The sequence below is a fragment of the Rhinatrema bivittatum genome, chromosome 1, assembly GCF_901001135.1.
Source record: "Rhinatrema bivittatum chromosome 1, aRhiBiv1.1, whole genome shotgun sequence".
NCBI classification, from domain to species: Eukaryota; Metazoa; Chordata; class Amphibia; order Gymnophiona; family Rhinatrematidae; genus Rhinatrema; species Rhinatrema bivittatum.
In genome coordinates, this window is record NC_042615.1 from 213,604,106 (window position 1) to 213,627,647 (window position 23,542).

Below are 23,542 nucleotides of genomic sequence, written 5' to 3' on the forward strand. Positions count from 1 at the left end.
TTAAACATTGATGCAGTAAAGGTGGCCTGATCATACTTGGGGAGGAATGGGAGATGGATGCTGCTGCAGTGACCCCGCTATGAGGGTTAGTCTTGCAGTAGGCCTCCCTCCAGCCCTCCTGGCTAGCGAGTGTGAGGGTGTGTCATTTGGGCATGTTGTCTGTGGTGATGGCAGAGGGAAAACAAAGAAAGGTTTAATGTCATAACAAGGAGGTTTCCTTTTCACAGCTTTATTCATTAAGGATTTTGCAATTGGTACAAATTGAAGAAAAAGGTCAAAAGCCTAGAAAAGTTCTTAAGTTTTGCACATTTTCTGCCTTTTTCAATTCAAGTTTTTCAGTACAATCCTAAACAAATAATTTTTCATAACTGTGGTATTTTCTTTTAAACAGGATATTATGCATAGTAAATAGTCAAACTATAAGCTGGTTTTGAAAATAAGATGACCTTTTATATTTAGGCCAATGCAGAACAAGAAGTCTGATTACCCTAACCTGTTGCAGCTGCAGCCTCTTCCACTGCAGTGGCTCAGTGGGCTATCATTTTTTTCTTCCGCTGCCAGGCTCAGCAGATTTCCTTTGTTTTTTCAACTCTCAGGTCCCATGGAGTTCTTTTGCATCCTCCACCACCAAGCCTCTGTTGATCACTTCTGCTTCTTCCTTCTCCAAGCCTGGCAGACTTCTGTCTCCTCCAGTGCTGTGCCTGGCAGTGCAATGGAGGCTGATGGAGAGCTCCAGCATGGGCTTTAGATGAAATACATATTTGAAGGTCCTATTTATCAGGAAGCAGGAATTCCCAGAATTGTTTTGTTTTATAATCCTATAACTCATCATGATGATATCCCAGGCTTCCTTGATTAAATACAATCTATTTGTACAGTAAGGACACACAAAGAAAGTGCTGAAACATAGATTTGAAGAGCAGTGTCTGGATTCTGAGCCTTGGAGTTGAGTGAAACTAATGTAAAAAAGCAGAACTCCAAATGTGCACATTATCAACGTGGTAAATGTTCTTCTGTTAGATGCCTATTTATGGGCTTCCCATTATTCTATAAGTGTAAGATCTGTCACTGTAGAGTTTTCATCTATACAGAACAATTGTAGAAAAGAATTGAAAAGGAATACAGTTGCAGGTCATTCATCCTACCAAGACTGCTGTGGTAAGTATTGTATGCTTGTTCTGATGCTGTTGCATTGTCTCTTTAATGATGCTAGCATTCTTTTCTCTGAGCACTCTTTCTTGGGATGCCGTTTCTCTCGTTTGTTGCTCTCTGCAAGAATCTTGTCTCCTGAAGCCTGCTCTCTGCATGTTTACTCTTGTTTAGAAAGTGCACTTATTTCGGTTGGCATTGTTTATGTCGTCAGCAGATTCCTGGCTCCTTCTGTAGAAAGATTTGTTGGTCTTGATGAAAAATTCTCAAAGTCGACTGTGTCTGTTTTGCAATTAGGGCAGGCTGAAGATGGCTAGGTTCTTATTGCTAGCAGTTTTAGTAATGTGTTTCAATGTGAGTTCACAAAATGTATTCATAATTACTTTCCAGATTTTATTCCATGCCTCTTATTAAGTTTTAATTTTTTTTGCTAGTAGTGAATAACAGGCAAAATGATAAATATTTCCTTATCTGTTCAGGGGAAATTATCCCAGTTAAAGTACAGAATATATTAAAATAAAGAAGACAGCTAAATAGGAATTCAATAGACCAAAAATGTATCCCATTCTAATCACCATAGGTCATTGTTCTACTATTTATTATTTGAATGCAAATTTGCAAAGCCAAACAATTATTCTACTGATCCAAAATAAATAAATAAATAGGGATGTTTAGGGTTGAGCAATCATTGTACAAAACCATTAACTTAAGTTTAATTTAATTGCTCCTAGAAGTAACTGTTAAATGTACTTCTACAAGCAATTAAATTAATATCCTTGTTTTTATAACTTTAAGCACTGCTATAGAATTGGGATTAAATAATTCATCGGATCATCTGTGGTCACTCAGAGATAACCGATGGTGTAGAGCAGTGCTTCTCAACCCAGTCCTAGGGGCATACCTAACCAGTCAGGTTTTCAGGATATCCACAATAAATATGTATGAGATCTCATTCATTGTGGATATCCTGAAAACCTGACTGGTTAGGTGTACCCCAAGGACTGGGTTGAGAAGCACTGGTATAGAATCATCTTCCTTTACCTTTCATTTCATTTGTTTCTTACATACACCATACCAGGCAGAAACCTGCCCCTAGCAGTGTACAACAATATAAAACCATACATACACACATTGGTGAAATCAGTGTTTTCGCAACCCTCTCCTGGAGGCGCACCTAACCAGTCGAGTTTTCAGGATATCATAATGAATACGCTTGAAAGATTTGCATATACTGGGCCTCCAGTCCTGAAAACCCAACTGGATAGGTGTTCCTTCAGGAAAGGGTTGGGAAACATGGGACTAGATGGCAGTGGAGAATCTGACAATTGCATTCAGCCTGAAACGGATATATTAGAAATTAAACAACTTTTTAATTGGAAGATGGAACACTTATGGCAGTCAATCAGGTTACATGGCAGGGATGAAATATCCCTAACAGTGTTATTTGGTTGCTGCAGCAGTACCAGTGGTAGGACTTTCTCATCTCACCTGCCAGTGAAGATGAGAGTCTACCTGGAATTGCAAGAACTCATTTGGAGGGGTGGAGAGGGCAGGGTCTCCAAGCATAGTGGGGAGAAGGAATTTTATTATGGTGCTTGGGGGAGGGAAAGTGTGGTTACATGATGGTGGGAGGGGAGAAATGTGTGCCAGGAGAATTCATGATGATCTGTGGTGATGGGCGAGGAGGAGTTTGTGATGATCCAGGAGAGGTTTGGATGATCTAGGAAGAGGGGAGTAGGGAGCTTTCTGATCTTGTGGTGGTTGGATGAGGTGGTCTGAAATCTCTTTGCAAAACAGTCCTTTTATTTTGGGTCATTTAGCATAAAGGTTTCAGCATCTAGTATGAACATTATACCATTTTGTGTTAACCTCCATATTAGTACTGTGATCATGCTATTAAGAGTATATTTAAATGTGCCGTCAGTAAAATATATTGCATATTTATTTATTAATTCCTTCTTGATATTCTGCAATTACCATATACTTGTGTATAAGTCAATTGCGTAGATAAGTCAAGGGCAGTTTTGGACCCAAAAAAAATAAGAAATGTGCTATGACCCATGGATAAGCCAAGGGTAAAACTTAGGGGGCTTATGAAATTCTTTGAATTTGATAATTTGGCTAGATTTTACCTAGGCCCAGATCCTGGACCAAGCTGATAACCAATCACGCATGTTTAACGAAGTACCTTAAACTCTACAATCAAGATTATTGAATAATTTTATTAAGGTAAAATCATAAAAACAAGGATTTTTATTTAATAACTTAAGGAAAGCTCTTTTATTTATATATTAAATGAAGAATAAAGTATCTCATTCAAAGTCTGATTCCTCATCTCAGAATGTTGGAATAAACAATGTAACTGTTATTTGATGATGTAATCTGCGTAAACATTGTCTTCACTATTGCCATCTGTTGAATCATTACCTGATGCTGATTTGTCTTTGTCTTCATAGATGGCATAGTTTTCTGATCCATCCATAGCATTGCTAATGCCACATTTCAGAAATGACTTCTTGACCATTTCTGGTAGAATTGAATCCTAGGAGTCCTTTACTCATTTCACTACCAAATCAATGTCGAGCTTCATCAGGTTTCCTCCTGTTGTTAACTTTGCTTGACCAGAACACATCTATTGTTGTCACATCTTGCACAATTGGTCCTTGAAAGGCTTGTTGAGACAGACATTTAACAAGCTGGAGCATCAATGTTAGACCACCTGTAATCACTGCTAATGTGGTTGCCTTTCTCTTTGCATTGTCTTTCACATCCTCTGTTATATGCACGAGGAACATATCCCACACCAATAGCGATGGGTGTTTTTTAGCCCTGCGAATGGTCGCCTTCTCCACACATCATACAACCACAATTATGTTCCCTCCTCATCCATCTAGCCAATAGAGTGAACACAAATAATTACGCCTGCCAGAAATTTTAAGGTTCTTGGGAATCGTTTTCCTCTTGAATATTACCACTGGATGCAGTTTTGTGTCATCTGCCAGGCAAGACACGATGACCATGAAATAGGTCTTTTTGTGACTGGTTGTTTTCACAATTACAGTCTTTTCACCAATGCTTACTATGGTTCAATTGCCAGGCATATCAAATGTCATTGGTATTTTGTCCATATTACCAATGTTATTCATATCAAAGTCATTTGTTTGTTTCTGCTGACTAATAAATTTATGGAACAAACTGACCTTTTCATCAAGCTCTTTAGCACCTTCTGCAACATCTTTGTGCGCTGACAAAGGCACAATCCATATCAGTTCATGAACTGTGAACACCAACCAGCTGATACTGTAAATTGTGCCATATTTTTCTTCTTTTGCCATTTGAAGCACCCATATCCAAATGCTCGAGGGAGTCACAATGTAGCCATTATGTCTTCATTCCATTGTCCAGTCATTCAAATTCTTTTTCATTCCATCAAAAAGAGCAAGTTTGAAATGTAACGCCTTCTTTGACTTTGGCATTTATTGCAGCTTTGCCTCATTTTTTTCTCCAATCTCTTATGAGATTTTACACTAACGCCAAATTTGCAACTACAAAAATATTGGCTCCCTTTGCATGTTCAATAAAATTCAGTTTAAGAAGCTCTCATTTTCTTCCTAAAACTCATTTTCCTGAGGGTAAGAAGTCAATAATTATTCTAATGGCTATGCTCCATCAGTCACTCAATCCCTACCTTCCCCATGGTTATCCTTGGTCTTTCACTCCTTCCCTCCCTCCCTCATGGCTATCCTTGGTCTTTCACTCCTTCCCTCCTTCCCCCAGGGCTATCTCTGGTCCATTCACCAGCAGGCTGAAGATTGCTTCTCCCCTGCACCCCCTCCCAATCTCTTAATTCACCTGCTGCTAGCAAGATGACGATGGGTGCTGAGGTGCATCCTCCCTCCTCCTCCACAGGGTCCCAGTGTCGTGCTTTGAACCATGTGGTTCTAAGTGAGCCATTCAGACCCTAGCAGGGGAAGAGGGAGGATGTGCCTCAGCAACTGCAACTCCCGTCATTGTCCTGCTAGCAGAGGGGGAGTTAAGAGATTGGGAGGGGTTGCAGGGGAGAGGCTGTCTTCAGCCCATTGGTGAACGGATCTGGAGGAGGAGGTGTGGGGGAGAAACTATCCTACTGCTACTGATATCTTTCAGCCTGTGGATAAATGGACCGAGGATAGCAATGGGTGGGTGAGGAAAGGAGTGAGCCATGATGGGGTGCAACTTAGGTATAAGTTTATACAGTACATATACATTAAAGCAGGTTGCAATAAAATAATACCATCAAAAACATACTAGGATTAATTTTTAAAACATTAAACATGTAAAAATTAACATACGCATATAAGTGGCATATACTTGTGTATTTCATATTTTATAAACATCAAAAATATGTGTTCATTATGTTTTAAGTGCACATATACACAAATAAAAAGGGGTGGTCTAGGGTTGTTCCAGGATAAGGCCAACATTTACAAATTTAAATTGCTATTTTAAAAGACACTTCCATGCGTAGATTTTTTGAAACTTTTTAATTTATTTGAAAATTTTTGTATATAACAAACAGTAGAAAAAACAGAAGAAAAAATAGTAAAGAAAAAGAGAAACTACCCATTCCCCCCATTACATCACATGAATCAGCACAGTGATCCAGGAGCACAAAGCAAATCAGATGTCACATATTCAAAATATGTAACAGTGTGTCATGGGTAAAAAACCCAAAAATATCAAGCAAAAGGAGCCTAAATATTGGGATCACCTCAAGGGACAGTTAGAACAGTCCAGTAATTCCAATAAGGTGTCCAGATAGCATCATACAGAGACAGAGTGGGGTAGATTTTAAAAAGGTGTACACGGGCATACATGAGCGTGCGCTACCCGGTGCGTGCACATGTACACTCAATTTTATAACTTGCGCATGCAGGCATTCTGCTTTCCACCGTTCCCTTCCAGGTCACTCCGAAATCAAAGTGGCCTGGAAGGGAACTTCCCTTCCCCCTAACCTAACCTTCCTACCCCTTCCCCTAAACTTTGCTCCCCCTAGCCCTACTCTAACCTTCCCAAAACTTTTATTTTACCTTTTGCGCAGGGCGATCCTTCGACACAGCAGCATTGGCTGCTGTGTCGGAGGCCTCTGGCACCGCCCCGTCCCCGGACCGCCCCTTTAGTAAAGCCCCGGGACTTACACACATCCTGGAGCTTTACACACGTTGCCAGGCCTTTTTAAAATAGGCCCAGCGCGCGTAACCTTTTGAAAATCCGGCCCAGTATGTTTAACTTCTCCACCAGTGTTATCTCATGAACCTGTTTTTTCCAGCAACCAAGGGTGGGGGCGGATTTCCACATGAGTGCAATAGTATATCTGCCTGCATGTATCAAATGGTCCACCAAGATTCGTTGAGAGGAGGTGAGATGGTGTTCATCCCAATGGCCCAGTAAACAGAGCTCAGGATGCTTGTAAATTGGTTTTCCCTGGATAATGAAGCATGTAGATGCGACTTGTTGCCAGAAAGAAGTGACAAATGTGCAGGTCCACCAAATGTGCAAAAAAGACCACCAATCCTCCACAACCTCGCCAGCATAAGCCTGAGGAGGTTGGACTAAACCTGGAGTAGAAAAGGGGGTAGCAATATGCTCTGTGGAGAAGTTTAACCATTACCTCAATCCGTCGAGCACATAGCTCGACGGATTGCAGTCTAACTGCAAGTCCCTATTCTAGAGCTGTATAAGGGCCAAAGGTGGGTCCTGTTGGATACGGTGTTACTGCAGAGCCTTGTAAAAGAGAGAAATTCTTTGGGGGCTGACCTGAAAGAAAGAGGAGGCGAAGGACTGTGTTCCAACCAAGGAGGCTTTTTTTCCCACCGCTAAAAGAGTCTTTCAATCTGACTCGGGAGTCCTGGAGTGGAGAGGGGTGTGACGTCACTTCCGCCCCCACCGAGACCCAGCCAATAAAATCAGGACTGCAGTGGCTCACAGTTGATGCCGGTGCACTGCCTAAGCTGCGCGTGCCGAAGGGGCGCCCAGCTTTGGCTAGAAAAACGGCTCCTAAAGCTTTTATTTCCTAAAACAACTATCTATCTGTCCTCTGAGTCAAGCAGCCCCCACTGAGAGATTCGATAAGAAAAGAAAGGAGTCAGTAAGTGGATAATACTTTGTTGATTTTTTTCTTTTTCCTTGCTAAATTTAATGCCGCATACAAAGAGGAAGGGGAAGGTGAGGGAGGGAACCTCGACCCCCTCGCCAGACCTCCCCAGTTCAAAGATCAAAGAGTTCTACCCTGCAGTGGGGACTACACCAGGATAGTCAGTTGGGATACAAGATCGGGAGCAGAATCCTGTACTCCCTGATGAAATATCTTTGAACCCTGGTGCTCCTGAGACCCCTTCATCCCCTCTCCACAATATAACAGCTGATACTGCTAACCCCCTGAGACCGAAGATGTCACAGGGAGGAGAAGTGGTCGAGGAAGGAGCAGTCGCTATAAACATTGGACAGCCTCAGGGCGAGAAGGTTTTATCTGCCCTGAAGGAGTTTAACATCGGGACAATTTCTGGAATTGGAAGCTCAATTCCATTATCCATAGAAGGGGAAACTTCAACAGAAAGGGTTAATTTAGTTACTCTTTCTTAGAGATCTCCAGTATGCATACCTGAGATTACATTGTTAAAAAAAAACAGAAGTTGTCATTCTAGATGTATTATGGAATGCTGTCTCTATTTTTGAAAAAACGATATCTTTAACTCAAGCTTTTCAAGGTTTTCAGGATCAGTCTTTGACAGTAAATCCAGTAGTATTATCTAACTCTATTAAAATACAAAAATTGGATAATCAAGTAGATCAAATTAAAGAGATACAAACAAGTTTGATCCAAGGGGAAAGTAGAATAGATAAAAGAATAGAGACTTTAGAGAATAGACTTAGATATAATAATTTGAGAATGATAAACTTCCCAAAATGTAAGCTCATTTCTACTAATGAACAATTAAATACATATTTAAGAGAAGTGCTGTCCTACTCCACCACTAATATGCCTAATATAATTAAAGTGTATTTCCTACCTGATACTTTGAAAAGTGGTGAAGGAGAAGGAACAAGAAGCACTCCTAAGGAAAATATAGTTATGCCATCCCCTCTAGAAGATTTATCAGGTTTCTTAGAGACTTCTCAGGAAGAGCAGATAGAGAGAAGAGGTATATTACTGGTAACATTTACTACACCTATGGAAAGAGATACTGTTTAAACCTTCTGAAAAAAACTCAAAACTTGGCTTTTCGTCCAAGCCTTCCCTGAAACCTAACAATGCAACAGTTTTCGTCATATAGCTCAACAGACTAAATGTCCGTCCCAGCCATTGTATATTCATTCAGTCTCCAGTTCTTTCTGTCCTTTGTTTCCTGGCTACTCTAGCCCCCAAGTTTTATTCTCCATGTTATTTGTATCTGCGCCTCGGCCTTCTTGCTTTATGGTTCTGTTAAGTTAATCCCTAAGTTTGATGTAAACTGGCCTGATGTGAAGCTTGTCATGAAGTTCGGTATAGAAAAAATGTTAAATAAATAAGTAAATAAAAATGTTCTCAAGTGTAGGAATAAACTATACTTGGGAGAAAGGATCTGGGTGTATCCAGATGTTGCAAGAGCGACACAAATTTGTAGGAAAACATTTCTGAATTTGCGCCGCAGAGCACGAGCTTTGGGGGCACAAATATTGATTAAATTTCCATGTAAAGGTATTTTGACATTAGATAATATACGGTATGTATTTCTGGAGCCTGAGCAATCAGAGAAACTGTTAACTTCTAGAGAGGAATCTACTTAGTTTCTGTTTGTGAATCCAGGATATGAATTGATACCTCCACTACTTTCTATTTTATTTGTGTATTATTGGAATGTAAGTTACTGCTCTGTTAATTTCCTAAGAGAATCTCTCAGATTTCACGGTAATAATGTCATAGTATAAAATAATTTAATGAGGTTGTTTAAATACATATTACTTGTGAGTAATCTTAAATGCTATGCCTTATGGTAAGGTATAATCCTTATTTGTATTAAGTTGAAAAAATTAATAAAGAGATAATAAAAAAAAAAAAAAAAAAAAAAAGAGAGAGAAACCCCTCTGCGGGGAATACTTTCTTGAATAAGTGTTAATACCACCGGATCCGGTGTCCTAGGTTGCCAGCCCCTTTTCTGGAAGCGTTCCTGTTCCTCCAGGAGCTTTCAATTTCCATGCTTAGATTTGTCAACCTACTCGCATAATTTTACACCTCCTAATTATCTTGCATAAGTGATATTAAACATGTTTATTGTGTACTATTGGTTGGATGGGAAGTCTGAGTGAACTGTGGGGAACTCAGGCTGAAGAACCAGGAAGGTCTTGATGACCTAGAGAAGACTGAGCGAACTGGTGGAGCAATTGGTAAAACTGGTAATTTCAATTATGCACGTTTTAAAAGATATCAGTTTACATGAGTAAGCCCTACTTTATTTTTGCACAAAAAATACAGACACAAATATTAAAAAAAAAAAGTAGGAAAAGTATATATGTTCAATGCATTGAAATTATCACTTCCAATGCATTGAATGTATTTGCAAGTAAGTATACATACACATGTATGTTGCGGGATAAATATACATATATAATACATGAGGGTCTTAAAATACTATCGTAAATCTGCATGCTGCCGTGTACATGCATATATGTCACTGCACACAGTTGTTTGAAAGTTATCCATATTATATCCAACTTTTTCCAATCCTCGCAACCCAACCACTCCCAATAACCTCCCACCCCTGAACGTTTTTAAGCACAACCAACCCCAAGACCCCAACCATCTCAGATTACCTTTTCATTCCATACAGCTCTAATCTGCAGCAAAGGCTAAAGTAAACAGTCATCTTTCTAAATTTCAAGTAGTTGGTCTCCCTGTGAAATTCACATGAAGCCCCATTCCAAATTTCTGGGGCATAACAACTAAATACTATTTTACTCTTGCTCATTACAGAGGGCCTTACTAAACTTATTTAAGGGGCACATGATAGCAACTAGGAGTATGAGTTTAGTGTATGGGAAGGCTTATGCCGAAGTAAGGCATCTTCAAATATTGCGACTGTTCATATATCATATACTGTTATCAAGATCCTAAACTTTATCTTAAAGTGAATTGGCAGCCAGTGTAATTCTTCTAAAACAGAGGTAACATGATCCCATCGCTTTTTACCAGTTAACAGATGAGCTGCTATATTCTGGATAAGTTGTAGACATTTCAAATTTGCCATATCTGCCCCTATTTATAGCGAAGAGCGATAGTCAATGTGGCTGATCACCAAAGTGTAATTTAAAGTTGTTGCATCTTGTCGCAATATTAATTTCAATAACTGAACAATGAAATGCAAATTGAAGAAAGATGAGTTCATTACAGTAGAGATTTGCTTATGCATAGTTATCTTGTCATCTAACAGCATGTTAAGATCTGTTTTTAAATGCTTTATAATTCAGATTTTATTGCATAGGCCCCATAGTCTGTAGCTAGAGTAAGAATGATGATTTTGTATGTCTAGAGGATTGAAAGGAAAGTTACATTTAAAAAATTTTCTGCATTAATTCTGACACTAAAGAGGTTGAATCAAGGAGATTAAATATCTTAAAATAAAAGTGTCACCCTCGATATTAGACTGAGTATCAATTTCATGGTATATTGCCTTCTACATAGTAGTACTATTTGTTTATCAGGTTAATAGCTATTGTATTGCGGGTTTCAAAAATACTTTTCCTTGAAAGATAACACATTTTAATAAAGGGGCAATTCCATTTATTTTTCCTCTATACTATAAACATGTCGAAGTAAGAATATAGTACATTATGACAAACCTCACACAACAGTGCAAAGCTGTTAAAATGCTATATTTGCTATATGTTTAGTCAGCTGTGTTTTCAGGTACATAAATAGCTTTACTTATGAAGTTATTGAGGATGATGTAAAGTAAATTCTTACTGGATTCACATCAGACAACTTGTAGAGATCCCCTTATGTTTCTTGCTGAATTATATCTTTAGTTATTGAATCATTACAAAGGAAAACATGAAAAGTGTGTATGTAGTGGAGGGGCGCAGGAAGATGGTGGTGGTAGTGATATGATGTCGATGCATCAAGCTGGCTGCTTAAACTCCGCATGATGGACGTCGGTGCCAACTTTGAAAGTGCTTGAGCAACCTAATGTCAGATCTGCCTCCTGCATCATCTCTTCAGTTTCTTCTCTCATCTTAGTTGCTGTGACTCAAAGAAATTGAGATGGCAACATGGAAGGAAGATCTGATATTGGGGGTGCTCAAGTACCCATGGAGCCTGATACCTATGATCTGAAACCACTGGGAAATAAGATCTCCCTTCTGATATTTCCCTTGAGTGTGTTTCTGACTTAGGTCCTGAAAGTGTGAGTATGCAGTTTCTACAACTCAGCATCAAAACCTTTGGAGTAGTCAGGAGGAAATATGTCAGAAATATATCCAGAAATATTAGGGGCATGCAGAGATGCTTGTTTGCTAGCAATGGAGCAGCATCTAATAAAGAAGAGCTTAAAGGTGAGGTTGAAATTTGTTTAAATGGAAATAAGAACAGTAAAGGATGTTGGGGGTCTTGTCTAACAACTTAAAACAGAACTATCTGAGATTGGTAAAAGAGCTGGAGGGTTGGAGCAGCAGGCAGAGAATCAAGCAGAGACTTCTTAGCTAAAATAAAGACATTTGTGGTGTCCTATTTGGAGCTGACAGAGCTGAAAGATGATAGTGAAATAATTAGCATTCTATAATGTATGGTTAAAGGAGATATATTTGCTTATGTATGTCTGTCTGCTGCAATTTTTAATGTGAAAGAAGTAGTAATGATAGAATGAGTACACTGAACCTAACTTGGGACTTGGTAGATCCCATTGTTGTGGTTCATTGACATAAGAATGCTTAAAGTTGTAGAGAAAAGTTGTTTTTTTTTATTTAAAGGCTATAAAATAATATAAATCTTAGACATTAAAAAATTATATTTATTTATTTAAAAAGATTTGTTGACTGCACCCTCCAATTTCTTATTGCACTCACAGACTCCCTCCTCACTGGACTAGACAAAGGACACTCCTATATACTAGCTATGCTTGATATATCTGCCGCATTCGACACCATAAACCACAATACTCTTTTCAACTGTCTTAAGGAAATAGGCATATCAGACACCCCTCTCCGCTGGTTCGAGTCTTACCTCAAAAATAGACAATATAAAGTCAACTTAAAAAATAAGGAACCCCAACCGCATAACCTATCCTACGGGGTCCCGCAAGGGTCTTCCCTCTCATCAATTCTTTTTAACATATATATACTTCCTCTCTGTTACCTGCTCTCCGAACTCTGTCTCATGTATTTCATATATGCGGATGATGTACAAGTCATCACCCCCATCACTGACTCCCTACATAATGCCCTTAAACTTGGGACACTGCCCTCACAGCTATTAGCTCACTCCTCAGGAGCTTTAATCTTGCCATCAATACTGATAAAGCTGAAATCATGCTTATCTCCCCCCAGAGAAACCACACATTTGATACTCCGCCCCCAGTCCTCACCACCCCTGCACAAAGTGTAAAAAACCTTGGAGCCACCATTGACAACCAGCTAAATCTTAAGAAACATTAACAACACGTTAAAAGACAGTTACTTCAAATTACATACTCTAAAGAAATTTAAACCCCTTCTCTATCAATGTGACTTCCGTACCATTCTACAATCCCTTATCCTAACAAAAGTAGACTAGTGTAACTCCCTCATCCTTGGCCTCCCCAAAGCGACCATCCTCCCATTACAAATGCTGCAAAATGCACGCATACTCACCAACATGCGCAGATCTGAACACTTACACCTATCCTCAAAGAATTACACTGGCTCCCCATTGCCCAACGGATAAAATACAAAACATCTATAATACACAAAACTCTACATACTGAAAATATGCATGGCTCAAAAACGCTTTATACTTCCACAAACCCTCCAGACCACCCAGATCCCAGCATGCTGCTACATTACACACTGGTCATCTGTGATATTGTGGTTAGTTATCAGTAGGGCATTGGTTTTGTTATGTCTATTTGTGTTTATTTTAAACTTGTATGTATGTTTTATTGCAGACCACTTTCATAGTTTGCACAGGTTATACAGTATATAAATTTATTAAATAAATGACACCAAATATTAGCATAATCTGGATACATTAGCTGACTAGCTTTGTACTGCCTTGGAACACTCTGGGACTGCCCCCAACTTATCTGGCTAAGTCATTAAACATCTAATGACTTAGCCAGATAACTTGGGGGTGGTGAAAATGGCAGGAAATTAAAAATCCCAGCATTTGTTCATCTATGTGCCAACTTAGGCAAACCCCTTTAAACATGGACCTCAATTATACCACACCCAAGCCCAAATTTAATGAAGGGTAGGAGGAGGGTTTCCTCTGGGAAGTAGGTGGGGAACTTGCAATTATTCTCTGGGATTCCTATGTGAGATTTTTTAAAATACAACTGGGGGATTTGTTATGTGATGTGTTGGGTAGCAATGGGTGTATATGGGTTTATTTTGTGGTGTTTGTAAGAATGAATGTGATTGGGGATTCATTATTTTTTTGGTTATGAAGTCGTGATGCAAATGTTTTGTTAGGTCTTCTCAAAATATTATCAATGAATGTCAGGGGCTTAAACCATCTAAGGAAAAGATAGTGTGCTTTCATGAAACGTATTAAGCAGAAAGCAAATATAAATCGTGTTCAGGACATACATCCATGCAAATCTAATTAGAAATTATTTAATTTCCAAGGTTCTATTTAACCTCTAAGTCTAAGAAAAGGGGCATGGGAATTGTTTTTGTCCAATCTTCTTGTTTTGTGGAAAAGGGTAAAGTCGATCATAAAAATGGAAGTTTTTTTCATTAAAATAGGATATCTTAAGGGAGAATTGTTTACACTGGAAGTAGTTTATAGACCAAATATAGAACACCTGGATTTTTAAAAAATCTATTTGGGCTGATTTTGTGAAAGATTCAATAACATTGGTAGGGAAGAGTGGAATACATTTTAGTATTATTTCAAGGCCATTATTTTTAAATAAATCAGGCAGTTTTATGCTAGAAGACTGGGTGAATGTGAAACAGTTTGAGTTGGTAGATAGTTGGAGATTTCTATTTCTCAGGAGAATCACATATTCTCTTTTTGCGTCCGTTGATGGGGATTCATTGAAGGCTTTATCAAATCCTTGTACACTTTTGATCTGAGAGAATGTATAAGAGGTGCAGTCTGCTATCATTTCTCTTAGCTTATAAATTTTTAAAAGTTTCAAGTGAAGGAAAGAATTTAAGTAGGTGCTTAATGAGAGCTTTTCAAACGATCCAGATACAGTTGAAGAAATGAAGCTGGTGGTTTGAATTATTTTAGGGAGAAGGATAATGGAGAGGTTTCTGAGGATATAGTCTGAGGTGCACTTAAAGCTGTCCATAGTGGCAAATTTATAAATGTTGATTTTTATCATAAAAGAGCTATGAGAAAGAGATTCAGGAGCTAGAGAGGGAAATAGCTTCACTAGAAAGGGATCATAAACTGATAGATTCATGTAAACTATATAAAAGGTTGCTAGGCAGTCTAACGTTAATTTGATTTTGAGTCATGAAGTTGCATTCCCATGATATATGAGAGAGGCTAGGTACTTCTTTGAGAAAAGTAATAAAACACATAAGTTGTTAGATTTAAATTGAAAACATTGTCAGCGTAAAAACCTATTGTCTGTTGTTAACTAACGACTGGAGCGGGGTAAATTTCATTCATGACGCTAAAAAGATTGCTGAGAGATTTCAAGAGTCCTGTTAGTCTCTTTATGCACCTAAAAACACAAGTTCTGATTCTGAGATATTAGGATATTCTATGCAGAATAAAATTGCAGGAAATTAATGAAGATTGTCCTATATTGTTTTTGAAGGGGTGAACAAACATGTGGACAAAGGTGAACTGGTTGATGTGGTGTATTTGGATTTTCAGAAGGCGTTTGACAAAGTCTCGCATGAGAGGATTCTAAGAAAGCTAAAAAGTCATGGGATAGGAGGCGATGTCCTTTTGTGGATTGCAAGCTGGCTAAAAGACAGGAAACAGAGAGTAGGATTAAATGGTCTGTTTTCACAGTGGAAAAAGATAAACAGTGGAGTGCCTCAGGGATCTGTACTATAAGTGAGTGAGGTGATCAAATTTGCGGATGACACAAAATTATGCAGAGTAGTTAAATCTCAAGTGGATTGTGATAAATTGCAGGAGGATCTTGCAAATTGGAAGACTGGGCATCCAAATGGCAGATGAAATTTAATGTGGACAAGTGCAAATTGATGCATATAGGAAAAAATAATCTTTGCTGTAATTACACAATATTAGGTTCTATCTTAGGAGTTACCACTCAGGAAAGAGATCTAGGCATCATTTATTTATTTATTTATTTATTTATTTATTTAACACTTTTCTATACCGGCATTCATGATGCATATCATATCATGCCGGTTTACATGGAACAAGGAGTAAACATTAACTTAACATTGAACAAGAGGCAAAGTTACAAAAAACAAGGTGGAGTGAACTTGGACATCAAGGTAGCAAGCAGCTACAGAAAAAAGGAGAAGGACTTAAACAAGTGGTAAAATAGGGGATGCCTGGATCTATATGGTGTGCTTTCCTACGTGTCTTTTATTCATAGTTCAAATCTGTTGAGGGAAGGCTTGTAAGAATAGCCAGGTTTTAAGTTTTTTCCAAAATGTTAAAAGGCAGGGTTCAAGTCTGAGATCCGTAGGCATGGTGTTCCAGATGGCAGGTCCTGCAATCGAGAATGCCCATTCTCTGGTGGTTATATGAAGGGTGGCTTTAGTTGCGGGAATGTGTAGTGTTCCTTTGTACCTTTCTCTGATGGGTCTTGTAGAAGTGTGAAGTTTGAAAGGAATCTGCAGATCGAGTTGAAGCTGTTTGTGGATGGTTTTGTGAATGATGGTGAGAGATTTGTGTAAGATTCTATAGTTTATTGGGAGCCAATGTAAGTTCCTGAGGATGGGTGTGATGTGATCAACGCGGTTGGTGTTTGTTAAGATTCTGGCCGCCGAGTTCTGGAGCATTTGCAGCGGTTTTGTTGTGGAGTAGGGGAGACCCAAAAGAAGGGTGTATCATAGTGGATAATACATAGTGTATCATAGTGGATAATACATTTATGATTATCCACTATGATTACCCAAAAGAAGGGCGTATCATAGTGTATCATAGTGGATAATACATAATGTATCATAGTGGATAATACATTTATGATACATAAATGTATCATAGTGGATAATACATTTAAATCGTCGGCTCAGTGGGCTATGGCAATCAAAGAAGCAAAGAGAATTTGAGGAATTATTAGGAAGGGAATGGCAAATAAAATGATGGATGTCATAATGTCTCTGTATCGCTCCATGATGAGACTGCACCTTGAATACTATGTGTAATTCTGGTTGCTGCATCTTAAAAAAGATATAGTTGCACTGGAGAAAGTGCAGAGAAGGGTGACCAAAATGATAAGGGGCATGGAAAGGCTAAGGAAGTTAGGGCTGTTCAGTTTGGAGACGAGACGACTGAGGGGGATATGATAGAGGTCTACAGAATCATGAAAGGACTTGAACAAGTTAATGTAAATTGATTATTTACTCTCTCAGATAATAGAAGGAATAGGGAGGCACTCCATGAAGTTAGCAAGTAGCTCATTTAAAACAAATCAAAGAAAATTATTTTTCACTCAGTGCATAGTTAAGCTCTAGAATTCATTACCAGAGGATTTGGTTATGGCAGTTAGTGTAACTGGGTTTAAAAAAGATTTGGATAGGTTCCTAGAGGAAAAATCCTTCAACTTCTATTAATTAATAAGAAATAGTAGCTTGAGATTTATTTAATGTTTGGGTTCTTGCCAGGTACTTGTGACTTGGATTGGCCACTGTTGGAAACAGGATACTGGGCTTCATGGACCCTTGGTCTGACCTAGTATTCATATATTATGTTCTTATGAAGAAGAAGAGATCAGAATTGTGATAAAGAAATCTTAAGATTTTGAAGTATCCAAGACAGATGTATTTACAGGTACTTTCTTTAAGGTGTTTGGAGATTTCATGGTAGCAGTTTTGTTCTGTTCTGTTTTGAGAGGTGATAAAGCATTGTGTATATAAGTGGATTTATTTTTGAAGTGTTCAAGTGCAAGTTAGTGTTTTTTCCTTTTCCAAAGAGAAGTGCAGAAAGAGATATTATTTCAGAAAAGCCTGTAGGTAAACTTTTTAGTGTCATTTCTTCTCCATCTTTTCCATCTGTACATCTAAATGCATGCTGTTAACAAGGCTCTTGAAATAGCATATGCACCCAAAACGTTAACACTAGTCTAAGAAAGGTGTTAAATTTTAGTCTTTATCAGGTACATGGTAAACGGAGGGTGGAAAAGAGTATACCATGGTATTTCTTGTGCACCTTCTAATTTGCATTCAATTTTCCCACATTTACATGTTGTATGCACTAATTTTAGAACATACCGCTAATGTGTTTTGAAACCAGTTTAGCATGCACACTAGGCTTACTTGTCTATGCTAATATTTGATGCATAAACCCTATAATTTGATGAATACGAAAGAGTGTCCAACTATGGACAGGGAATGGCATCGTCAGATAGCATCTGGAAAGAAAGCAAGATATAATTATTCATTTGCAGCCAGAATATCTTGAGTGAGTTCAGAGAACCATCACTGTGTCTATGTAGGAAGCATGTGCTCTAGAACACCAGCACCCAATTTGTTGTATAGCTATTCTGGGCAGACCGGCAGTGGCGGTGCATGATACTGCACCTGTAGAGAAAGAGTGTGTTTCATAGCATAAACTCTGTAAACCAACAGCCTCTAGGGCCCATTTGAAGATGGCCGTGAATTGGTACTGACTCAAAGGTGATGTGTTTTGGTGTAGCAGAAACAACCCAACCACACCTTGGCAAATAGTCATGTAGGCCATCATGGTTTTTACTAAACACATTGGCTGCTTGATTTGCCTTTGACTGCATCACACATAAGACCAGTTGGTCCCCTAGAATTAGGATAGAGCCATTCAATCCTCTGAATGTTGTTGCCCTGCATGAGGGTGCTGTGAACTCACTGACATGGATGGCACCAAAGAAAGCCAGTTAAAAGGCAGCACAAAACAAAATGGTCACAAACTTGTTAGCAGCAACATAGAGTAGCATGTGCCATAGTTGCAACAGTATCACAGTAGGGTGCTGTCTCCCTGGCCCACCCTTGTGTAACTCTTTTTACCATGAAGGAATGAATTTCTTACGACCCTAATTGCATCTTAACAAAGAATGGCCAGCTCTGCCAGCTACAAGCAGACTATGTTCCTACCTAAGCCCTGTTGTAATCAATCACCAACTCCTCTGGAATTTATTTATTTTCTTTGTTTAAAAAACTTCTATACCACTAAAGCCACAAAATCATATGGAAAGAATGAGTGATCAATGGAACAGTTCACATACTACTTGGTTCTGAAGGACCACAGCTATACTAGCACCGGTTTCTGACTGCATCCGCTTGAGGAGCCAACTACCTGAACAGGGGCCACTTGCAACAGAGACATGCTTTGCACACGCCATAATATTTCAGCATAAACAGCAAGGTATGAACTTGTGCAGCAACTCTGACACTAGGGGGCATTTAGCTGTTTGTTTATTAATCAACTGTACTAGTGCCTCATTGTCACACCACAAAACCTCTTGCTTATTCTGCAGTGATGCCCCGCCATACATGCATGCCTATGACTACAGGAAAAAGTTTGAGGAATGTGATGCTCCTCATCATTCCTTCCTCCACTCATTCTGCCGGCCAATGAGCTGTGCAGCAAGCACCCCTGAAATGGACCCTTAAACCGATGTGTCAGAGTGTAGCTGTAGATTGTCTCTGCTAATGGGCAGAGAAAGCCAAGTAGAGCCATCATTGAAATAGGTTAGAAAGACCTTCCATATAGTCAGGTCCTACTTTATGAACTTAGTGATTGGCAAGTGGTGATAGTCTCTGGAGAGGAGGCCCATTGTAACCCTAATTAGGCAGCACAGGAATACCCTGCCCATGCCCATGCCCATACCCTGTCTGGCATTTACAGTGCAAGACCCATGCTGCAAATGCCAGATTTACAATTAAAGATCTTGTGTTACAACTTGACTTTGTTGCCCAAAGCCATTAAGAAAATCAATTTTGACAGTTTTGCCAGCTTGTCTGCAGGAACATAAGAACATGCCATACTGGGTCAGACCAAGGGTCCATCAAGCCCAGCATCCTGTTCCAACAGTGGCAAATCTAGGCCATAAGAACCTGGCAAGTACCCAAAAACTAAGTCTATTCCATGTTACCGTTGCTAGTAATAGCAGTGGCTATTTTCTAAGTCAACTTAATTAATAGCAGGTAATGGACTTCTCCTCCAAGAACTTATCCAATCCTTTTTTAAACACAGCTATACTAACTGCACTAACCACATCGTCTGGCAACAAATTCCAGAGTTTAATTGTGCGTTGAGTAAAAAAGAACTTTCTCCTAGGTACCATGAGTATAAAGTCCAAATCGATTCCCAGGAAAATGATGACAATCACAGGACTCTACAATTTGTTGGCTGCCAATGGAATGCTGAAGAGGTGAGAAAACTGACAGAAAGTGTTGTACAGTTGCTTGGAATCTTCATATTCCTTCTGCAGTAAAGGAATATCACAGATTCCAAGCAAAGTAATGTAACATGGACTTTGAGATGTTCTCCTCATCAGTAGCCCAGTGCATGAAAGTGCTAAACTTCTTAAAATTTGTGCATGAGACTGAGCATCCCAATAGCATGCACTTATTATAAATATAAATCCCTTCAAAGTAGAAACCCAATAAAGAGATGCTGTCAGGGTGTTACGGCAACAGCCAAAAATGTGCTCTGTGTCTGTCTTCGCCATTAATACGCCCTGTCCACATACCCTGAATAATACAAGAGTGCTGTCAAAGGACGCATACCGAACAAAACTGTATTCTGCAGGGAAAAAGTCTTTCACTGATGCTCCCTCTGGGAAGGACAAGTTGTGAATCAGCCTGTACTTCCTGGGGTCTTTCTTGGAGATCACTACCAAAGGAAATAGAATGAAGGGTGCGAGCAAATATTTCTTGGAAGATATAACACTGAACTGTGTTGCCATTACCCATCAGCTCCATTTGTGGCATGGGTATCCTAGAAAGTAGATCAACCCATGTTGGAACCCATGCCTAGGTCCTCCGCATCCCCTTCCACAACGGCCCCAGGGCTTCAGGACACAGTTACTGAGAACTTGCTGTGTGGAAGCCTGGGCAAAGACATTGCAGCCCCTCCCAGATCACTTGCATGTGACCATGGGCTCTGGAGCGGCATGGATATCCTACCTTGTCCCACTGAGCTTCTCGCTCCCATTGGTCAGTTGCACCAGTGGGTGAGCCATAAGGTAGGAACATTCCAGTTCCAGACTGTCAGGCACCACAGGGGTGGGGACCACTAATGTCCTTCCCACACACTGTGCTGGGGCCTGCTGAGCCACAGGCAAGTAGTTCAAGTGATGGGGCATTCCATCACAAAAGGCTGCTAGCCACCCTTTGAGGCAAATTCAATGCAAGAAGCCTTTATCCCCCATCTAGGCATCATAGTGGATAATACTTTAAAATCATCAGCTCAGTGTGCTGCAGCAATCAAAAAAGCAAATAGAATGTTAGGAATTATTAGGAAGGGAATGGTTAATAGAACGGAAAATGTCATAATGCCTCTATATCGCTCCATGGTGAGACCACACCTTGAATACTGTGTACAATTCTGGTCGCCGCATCTCAAAAACGATATAGTTGCGATGGAGAAGGTACAGAGAAGGGCAACCAGAATGATAGAGGGGATGGAACAGCTTCCCTATGAGGAAAGGCTGAAGAGGTTAGGGCTGTTCAGCTTGGAGAAGAGATGGCTGAGGGGGGATATGATAGAGGTCTTTAAGATCATGAGAAGTCTTGAACGAGTAGATGTGACTCGGTTGTTTTCACTTTCGAATAATAGAAGGACTAGGGGCATTCCATGAAGTTAACAAGTAGCATATTTAAGACTAATCAGAGAAAATTCTTTTTCACTCAACGCACAATAAAGCTCTGGAATTTGTTGCCAGGGTATGTGGTTAGTGCAGTTAGTGTAGCTGGGTTCAAAAAAGGTTTGGAGAAGTTTTTGGAGAAGTCCATTAATGGCTATTAATCAATTTTACTTAGGGAATAGCCACTGCTATTAATTGCATCAGTAGCATGGGATCTTCTTAGTGTTTGGGTATTTGCCAGATTCTTGTGGCCTAGTTTTGGCCTGTGTTGGAAACAGGATGCTGGGCTTGATGGACCCATGGTCTGAACCAGCATTGCAATTTCTTATGTTCTTATGTTCTTACCCACCCTCTACTACCCTGTTGCCGAGTTCAGCCTCACTTTCTTTTTTTTTTTGCTAATTAGTGCCAAAGGTAATGGAGGGCTACTGGTACTCACCAAGGGGGAAGCTCTGTGTGGTCAAGAGTCAGGTCTCCCAGAGGAACTCATGGTATTTCAGCATGCAAGTTGCCCAGGGGCAATTGCCAAGATCCCTAGTGCATTAGTTTCTCTTTCTCCTGTTAATTTTGTTTTGTTTTTGTGGTAACAATGTGCCAAAGGGGAGGGGGGGGGGGGCTGTTCTCCTTATGAATCAGAGTGCAGAGGGGTATACTCTCTATAAACAAGGGAATAGGCCAGTTGTTAATTCTGACTGAGCCTGTGGCAAAGAGAGGATGCAATGAGAGCTACCAGGCTTTAAATATTCCATTGCCTCTGTCACCTCGTGAGGACATCTTTACATTGGCCCCGGGCCAATCAGGGTGACCAGTGCCAGCATGATGGCTGAATGACATCAGTCTGCTCAGTGCCAGCTACAATCTTGGGTCACAGTGTCTCGTTGTCTCAGATTCTACTCCTTTTCCTCTTGACTCCCTTAGTTGATACCTGGATTGTATCTCATCCCTCTTTTTTTTTCATCATCTTGGTGATGTATATGTGGTTATCCTGGATAGGTGCCACTGATCCTCTTCACACTCTTCTCTCTCCCCAGGAATGAACCCAAATCATTCCTTCAGCAGGACTTACAATAATCCACCTGTGCTCTTTGATTGAGAAAGACACTGCTCCTCTTAGCTAAACCACACTGAACCCTTAGGTGCTACGGTACTGAAGCATAATGAAAAATTAAACCTTGAAAAGGGAAATAAAAGTAGAGAGAAATTGTGATCAACTTCCCTCTCCAAAACAAAAGGGTTCTAAAGGCATCTTAAGAATAAGTAAAGGCACCCTTTCTACTTTTCCAAACCTAGATCTCCATCCTGGAGACCCAAGGGTCTTTCTCTAGGAAAACAATTAAAATAGGAACCAGTATAAGGATATGCCACCTCTACCAGGGATAACTAAAGAGTCCACACCCTACTATGGTGGCATGGGTTTATATACTCTGGGGACTCCACCAAATAATCTCCCACAAGGGAGAGCTACAGCCCACAATAATATTACTTCTATGCTCCCTATTACAATGGGACCTTCCTCTTAGTAGGAAGCCAAAGGGTTCTCTACAAAAAGTTTAGTACTTTATTCACACTTACCAAGCTCATTCCATTTCTGTTGAAGATTATATTCCAACTTGTTTTTCTAATTACTAGCTCCATGCAGTCTCCAATGCCAGAAACTTCAAGTTTCTTTGAAATGGGAGTTGGAGAATCAGGATGGGACGACCTCTCAACAGGAAATGGGCATAGTTTGGTGAGCAGAGTTTAATTAGTTGTGGAATATAGAGATTTTTAGTCCTGTAACATGATTTCCTGGAACAAATGCAGTATTAGAGTATTGTTAACCTCATTCAACTATTTATTAAATTTTTCACAAAATAGATACAAATGCAAGAAACTTTTCTTCAAGAATACCACTAGCTTTTCTCTGGTAGGGTACTAATTACAAAGTGCAAGCATGGCTGCTTATAGAATTGCGATGCTGTTGTGTCTACTGCATGATTGCAAACCTTAACAGAAGGTAGGGGGACTAGAAGGAGAGCTCATCAGATGCTGTTAGATAAAGGTGAACTTTATTCTAAAAATGCTTTTCACGCTTATCCTTTTCAAGGCAGCTGTTGAGCAGTTTGACAAAGATTCTTAGATAACAACTAAGAGAGATTTTGCCTGAGATTTTTGCTCAAAACCTGTCAGGCAAGGTGTTTCATTGATGTTGGTTCTCCTGGTGTCAAACTCTTCTGATCTATTATGTTGTGTATTCA

The 23,542-nt window shown here is 39.6% G+C and overlaps 1 protein-coding gene across 3 annotated transcripts in view; it reads left to right on the forward strand.

Annotated features, from left to right (window-relative positions):
- The window catches only part of SORCS2 (sortilin related VPS10 domain containing receptor 2), a 1,741,628-nt gene that overhangs the window by 634,688 nt on the left and 1,083,398 nt on the right, over positions 1-23,542 (forward strand). The gene's annotated exons all lie outside the window — the stretch shown is intronic.